This window comes from Octopus bimaculoides, chromosome 11 (assembly GCF_046866305.1).
Source record: "Octopus bimaculoides isolate indiv1 chromosome 11, ASM4686630v1, whole genome shotgun sequence".
NCBI lineage: Eukaryota > Metazoa > Mollusca > Cephalopoda > Octopoda > Octopodidae > Octopus > Octopus bimaculoides.
The window spans coordinates 69,812,010-69,818,828 of NC_142938.1; the positions used below are offsets into that span (position 1 = coordinate 69,812,010).

Here is a 6,819-nt window from a genome sequence, read left to right on the forward strand (position 1 = left end):
ATAATATAAATAATATATACATATATCCATACATATATGTACATACCTACATCTATATGTATCATATATGGGTACAGGACATAAAAAAAAAACGTTGTGTGTGTGTAGGCGCAGGTAGTGTATCTATGTCGAGTGTACTAAAGAACTTCAGCATCCAGTAAGAATGCACCGTTTGCAAATATCCGTAATATTCCAAATCCTGAAAACCTACTTCCCTAAATGGCATATATTTTTCGTTACCTCGTGTATCTTAAACCATTGTATATTAGGATCAGTATTCCAATTCGACCCATCCCACTTCCTGGAAAAATACAAGAAACACTCTTTCGTTATTTAGCAATTCCACTTCCATTTACTTGAAACCGAGTTGTCTAAGTACTTCGGAATCAAAACAATATTCAAACCGGACTTTGTGAAAGTCTACGGTCAACTATAATGTATTTGGTGTCTGTGCTTTGAACAAGTTGGTGTTTGAAACAGTTAAAACGCTACTTGTGTCAAAAATTATCACAGGAGCCGTGCGGATATAACGAATGCTCAAATTGGAAAGTTATCAAACTATTCATATATACAATACCCTTCAAAATTGTCATTAATCTCCGCGACCAGCTCCCTGTTGAATATTTTGCTGTTGCATTGAGATGACTATACATGTCGAACTTCAATGGTTTTATCCCAAAACGGTGTCAGATTAGTAACGTATCTGTTACATAAAAATCGTTTCTTTTCTTATTTGTCACTCTTCGACTGCCTGATGATGATATTGGTTTTAACTCGTTTCAACCCTGAAATGACAATTTGAATCATTCGTAGCTTCACCAACAACTTCTCTACTCGAATCCAGAACAGAATAAAATAAAATAAAATAAAAAGGATGGATATAAATGCCTGTCTGTGTCTAAACCTGAAGAAAGCCACTAGTTCAGTGAATAGCAGTTCGCCTTCTCTCTTCTCTTTCCATTCTTGCTCATTGTAACGCTAAGTCCCTTGGGAAGGAAACGTTCATCTGTCCCTCCAACCGATTGTTTGCAATGATTCAAGCCACTGAAGACCAATTTTTTTTTGTTATGTGGTCTGATCGTGAAATTGGTTGTATTCTCTCCTAACATCTTAAAAACAACATCTCCCTATCGTCTTGAGCTTTTGAAATGTTTCACACAGTTCGTGAACACATTTCCCCTCAGAGATTATCTTTCCGCATACCCGTCTGATGCTCTTTTGTACTAAGGCATCTGGTCTTTTTAAACCCAATAGTGATCTCCGACACATAACACTTGGGTGCACTTTGAGCTTATCATGGTTCACTTACCCCCTCCTTTTAATTCACACAGTCCAACTCGGAGTTGGCGCCAAAGTGGAGTGCGAATTAACTATTTACATCACGAGCATATTCGTAAGCACTTCTGTTGAGACGACAAAGTTCTTCGAAAACTCAATTAAAAAAAAACCCACTTTCAATTCAATTAGACATAATGTTATTCTTAGCTCAGTGAAAAGCGAACCCCGTTGCTCGAACTCTTTGTATGGCAGTCTTATCGGAAGCCCTCGCAATAAAATGATATTGCTTAGTTAGGGTTTAATTTGAATTTGAAGGTCTGGTACTTCGATGATGATAGAGTTCTTTCTTTTTTTTTATGCATCCTTTTAAAGCCTAGCCAGGCTCTTGGGCCCGGTTTCCCGGTTTCAATGGCGTGTGTTCCCCCCGTCCAGCTGGACGGGACGCCAGTCCATCGCAGCGTTCCTCAAGAAACAGGAAGAAAGAGTGAGAGAAAGTTGGGGCGAAAGAGAGTAACAAGGCTTGCCATCACCCCCTGCCGGAGCCTCGTGGAGCTTTAGGTGTTTTCGCTCAATAAACACACACAACGCCCGCTCTGGGAATCGAAACCGCGATCCTCCGACCGCGAGTCCGCTGCCCTAACCACTGGGCCATTGCGCCTCCACTGATAGAGTTCTTGCTACAGTAGAATTGAAAATTGAGGAACTTAATCATAAATGGTTCTGAATGTGAGCGTTGGATGTTCAACCATTGATCGTAGCTACGTCAGGTTACGATGGATCCTTTTATTGAGTTCTTTCCCTCCATCATGGCCTCTCTACCGTCGGTATCGGTTTCTCTTGGGGGTGGGGGTGTAATTTCTGACCTTGCTTTCGAACTCAACTTTTTTTTAAAGACGACATCAAACAATTACAGGACAAAAAGAGAAAAGGAAAGAAAAGAAAAATCCCCCAAAACAAAATAAACAAAAAATATCGACGTAATTAAGCCAACCCGGGTACTTACGAATTATTTATCTATCCTCAATTTAGTATCCATTCCGAGAGGTGGGGGTGGGGATGGTGGCTATCACTCGTTTTGATTTTTGCTATCTTTGTAGCTCTTTTGACAATCGAATTCACGAGGAATTTGAAAGCTCGGTTAATGTTGATTCCACTTCAATATCCCTTGCTTAGTGAAGGTTAGGGTGTTGCACTCACGATTGCGGATTCGATTCCCGGACCGGACATGACTTTTTTATGCTTTGAAGAGAGTAGAAATTGAAAGAGAGGAGAAAGTGAAATGGCAACATTTGTTTTGAAGTGAGAGCAGAAAGTGAAAGAGAGGAGAAAGTGAAATATGTATGTACGTGTATATGAAATGGACCTCTGTGTGTATGTATGTGTGTGCGAGAAAGCGAGAGCGAGAGAGAGAATGAACGTGTGTGGTGTCATGTATCTTTTTGTATATGTGTAAGTGGCACTCACTCATTCGCTCTCGCTCTCTCACACACACACACATTATCTTTCATACACACGTACATAAAAACGAAGTGGACTTGTGTGTGTGCATGAGAGAGAGAGAGAGAGAGTGTGTGTGTGTGTGTGTGTGTGTGAGTGAGTGACTGTATTTCGTCATAACATATAGAGAAATGGATGTCTTTTAAGGTACACACTCATATAGAAAATGTGACGTCATCGTCGTTGTATAAAATGTTTACGATAGTTAACTTATAAAAAAGATTATAATGTAAAACTTTTGTAATGCAAATATGTAAATGAAAATAAAGTTTATTTGGTAGTCGTAAGATTATTGAATCTTTTGATACTCCATACGTCAAAATCGGCAACTCAGTCTTCGAATGCATAAGGAAGATATATGTACAAAGAATGGAACTGGTAAAATACGGACTACGAGCCAATAGTGTATATTTCAGTAAGCTTATTGTGCCATTTTTACCTAAATTCGCATGGATGATATCTCTTAACTTCTAAAAATTGGGGGAGAAGATCAGTTGAGTGCTAAAACAGAACATTTACCAGGAAATAATAAAAAGCTAATACATCCTATGGATCTTTTTTAAAACGGGGGCCACATTTTTCATTAACGAAACACTTTGAAACTTGGAACACTGGTAGAATGTGTCATATAAAACATCTTTTTCTCTTAGTCTTCTTAAAAAAAAAAGAAATCCATAAGTTATTCCATGTGAAAGTTGTCGTATTTCTGTAATTTCAACCAATCACTGATGTCCATTCAGCCGATATACATTAAGTGCCGACTACATAAACAAGCGATTCTGAAACAATTAACCCTAACCCTAACCCTAGGGTTAAAGCAAATTTAAAATGAAAAAAGCAAATAAAACGAAGGTATGGAGATTAAATACGCTTTACATCGCTTAATCAGCCAAAGGAGTAAATATAAACAACTGAATACTTGTCAGTGATTGGTTGAAATTATCGAAATAAGACAATTTTTTACATGAAATAAATTCGAATACAAAAATATTTTTCTGTTCTATAACACAAAATAGATAAGTATACGAAGTTTGAAAGTCTTTCCGTACCAAAAACACTACGTAAAACATTAATGAAAGATGTGGCCCCCGTTTTAAAATAGATCCCATCCTATTTCTTTACTATGATCCTTATCTTTGTCTTGATTTAAACAACGAAATTGTTTTTCCAGGAAAAACAAAAAAAAAACAAAAAAAACAAAAACAAAAAACCGGAAAAGAGAAAGAAGTAAACGAATTCATTGGCGTTAACACATTCCGCATTCATTCTTGACTACTTAATGTTGATATCATATTTTATTATCTAAAAGTGGCGAACTGGCGGAAACGTTAGCACACCGGCCAAAATGTTTAGCGGCACTTCTTTCGTCTTTACGTTCTGAGTTCAAATTCTGCTGAGATTGACTGCCTTTCATCTCTTTCGGGAGTCGATTAGGAATTTCAACCATGTTTCGTGATCTGCTACCACAACAGCTCCTTTATAGGATCCAGTTAGCTGAAGACATCATCAGGAGGAACCACGTCCGGTTTCGGCCCCTACTCCTCTACCGTTTTGACGTGGCGGGGCCCCTCCTTTCGGAGGTGTCTTCAGCTCTGGTGTTGGGTGCATGTCTTCTTTCTTCTATTCCCTGGCCTCTTCGATGCAGCATCAACGAGTGTCAGCGTCCGACTGATCGTCGTGTCAAGTTCCCCTTTTTACAAGTACCAGTTCCCCTTTTTACAAGTACCAGTTCATCAACAGGGGGCGATGTTATCGACTTACCCCTCCCCCCGAACTTGCTAGTCCTGTGCCGAGGTTTGAAATCATCTGATTTCATTATCTTAAGGCGGCGAACTGGCAGAGTCGTTAGCACGCTGGACGAAATGCTTAGCGGTATTTCGCCCGACGCTACGATCTGAGTTCAAATTGCGCTGGGATCGACTTTGCTTTTCATCCCTTCGGGGTCGATAAATTAAGTACCAGTAAAACACCGAAGTCGAATAATTTCAGACCTTGTGTCTATAGTAGAAAGGTCTCAAAATAGGACCATTATCAACTGTGGAGGGGGCCGGGTACTCCGAAAGGTACACCTCAGGGCTAAAGACAGAGAGCCTTCTCCTATAGAATAGCTCTATAGCGGGCATGGGAATAGGACACCCGTGCTCTGAATCCTCACCCAGTACCACTGCAAGGGGCTTCTTCCTATCCTTCCTAAATAAACGTTGGTATTTCGCATACAGTTGTTTCTTATTTATGCGTCGGTACTTGTAATTGGACCGGTTCGTACGGTCAATCCTCCCACTCCTCTCGGCGTTCTCCTACCTACGCATCTTACAGTACTCCACCCAGTCCTCAACCTTCTCAACAAACGACTTCCAGACTCCCGTGGACGCATCCTCCACGAGCTCCAACAGGGACTCGGAGAAGACGAACGCTCACCTGGAGTAACCGGGAAGTGCCGCCTCGAAGAACGAGCCTCTCCAGTTGTTATCAAAAGAGGACTCGCCCTCACGCTGTGATAGGGCATCGGACTGACCTGACTGTTGAATTCTCACCTAAGATTTCTTAGCCAGACCAACCCTCTTGGTACCCACCTGCTTAGATGTTTTATTAAGCAGGTCCTGTGCAGTGGCCACGTTGATGCTCTCGCAACCAGCCGCTAATAGCTCAGCTTTCTTCTCAACGACGATCGCTACTTCCTCTTGGATCAGCGACCTCTGCCGACACGGCCAGAGGCCGCCGCAGAAGCCGCTCCCCTTGCACGCTTTACCGCCAGTTCTTCCTTATACCGTGCAATCCTGTGCACATTAGCAGCAACAGGATGCCGATGGCGTACGTGCTGCGACCTCCCAACAGCCGTCAAAAAAGAACGGTTGCAGTGGTCACACTGGAAGGGAAGCTGAACAGAGCTGGGTGCGTCAGAGACCGACGCGCCAATACACTTACCAGCGTGGCATCTCATAGAACGGAGATGGCCGCTCTCCCTATCACACTTTTGGCACTTGTACACCGACTTAACGCCATGTGCACGTTCCATACGTTCCCCCCATCGTCGGGAGGAAGAGAAGAAATGAGGACATAGCTAACAGGGTAAAGTACTAGATGCGCAGGAAATCGTAATGGCATACTCATCAGTTGCTGGAGTGGTGCCTGACGCCAGTATCACCCTCTTTCGGATCTCTTAACTAATCAGGATATCGTCATCGAGGGGGCCCTCCGCAAGTCCAGCAGGAAGCTGAGAGCCTTTTACAACCAGAGAGTGCGTGGGATATTCTAACACGAACCGATCTGGTCTACACCGTGTATAGATCAGCGTCGAGCGCATCTTGAGACCATAGACGCTGTTCGTCACTATCCTAGTAGGATCACTAGCCGTACCATGTGGTGGATATGAACCGTTATCTACCACGGAGGAAAGTCGCCAGTCGGCCCGACATGGGTGGGCCACATGCCGGATCAGATCTGCAGGCCCTGTCCCTAACCCACAGGCCACCGGTTTATCGGCGCCCGACTGCCGTATGTTTTCTATCAGTGTCCATATTCATATTTGCGCGGCATTTGCTAACGAGGAACGGAGATCTGATTGAGGAATAACCTATAGAGAGGCGCAGAAACAAACCCCGCCAAGGAAGGCAGAGGAATCGCCGGCCTACCACCTGAAGTCCCTCCAACCAAACCAGCTAAACCCCAAGGAGCACGCCACGGCTGGTTACAATGCTAACCGGGTCCGATCGCTATCCACCGGCTCCTTTCCAGGAACAGCCCGTATAACCAGAGAACCGTAGAGTGTGATTTGAGGGACATTTAGCTGCTAAATTTAGCAAGCCGATAGACCATGTGCAGGCTTCTTTGTTTGCCCGTATGCTGTGTTTATTTTATGACAACAGGACAATGTTTTGATAATGGTCGGTCGAAGGAGTAAGATACAAAACAATGAGTAATAGATTAAATTCAGTAAAATGTGTTGACTTTTCAAGAGAGGTCGGCAATTACAAACCGGATCCAATTATTATGAGTCACTTAGGAGAGTCTCGTCTAGTCGAAAGAGTCAACACTTTACGGCTT

At 42.7% G+C, this 6,819-nt stretch overlaps 1 long non-coding RNA gene across 1 annotated transcript; it reads right to left on the reverse strand.

Annotated features, from left to right (window-relative positions):
* Nucleotides 1-576: 576 nt before the first annotated feature.
* On the reverse strand, nt 577-4,481 carry LOC149133396 (uncharacterized). Its single transcript, XR_016243716.1, has 3 exons — nt 3,295-4,481; nt 2,282-2,517; nt 577-785 (listed from the first exon to the last, which is right to left on the reverse strand). It is a non-coding gene; the product is annotated as an uncharacterized LOC149133396 (long non-coding RNA).
* Between the last annotated feature and the right edge of the window lie 2,338 nt (nt 4,482-6,819).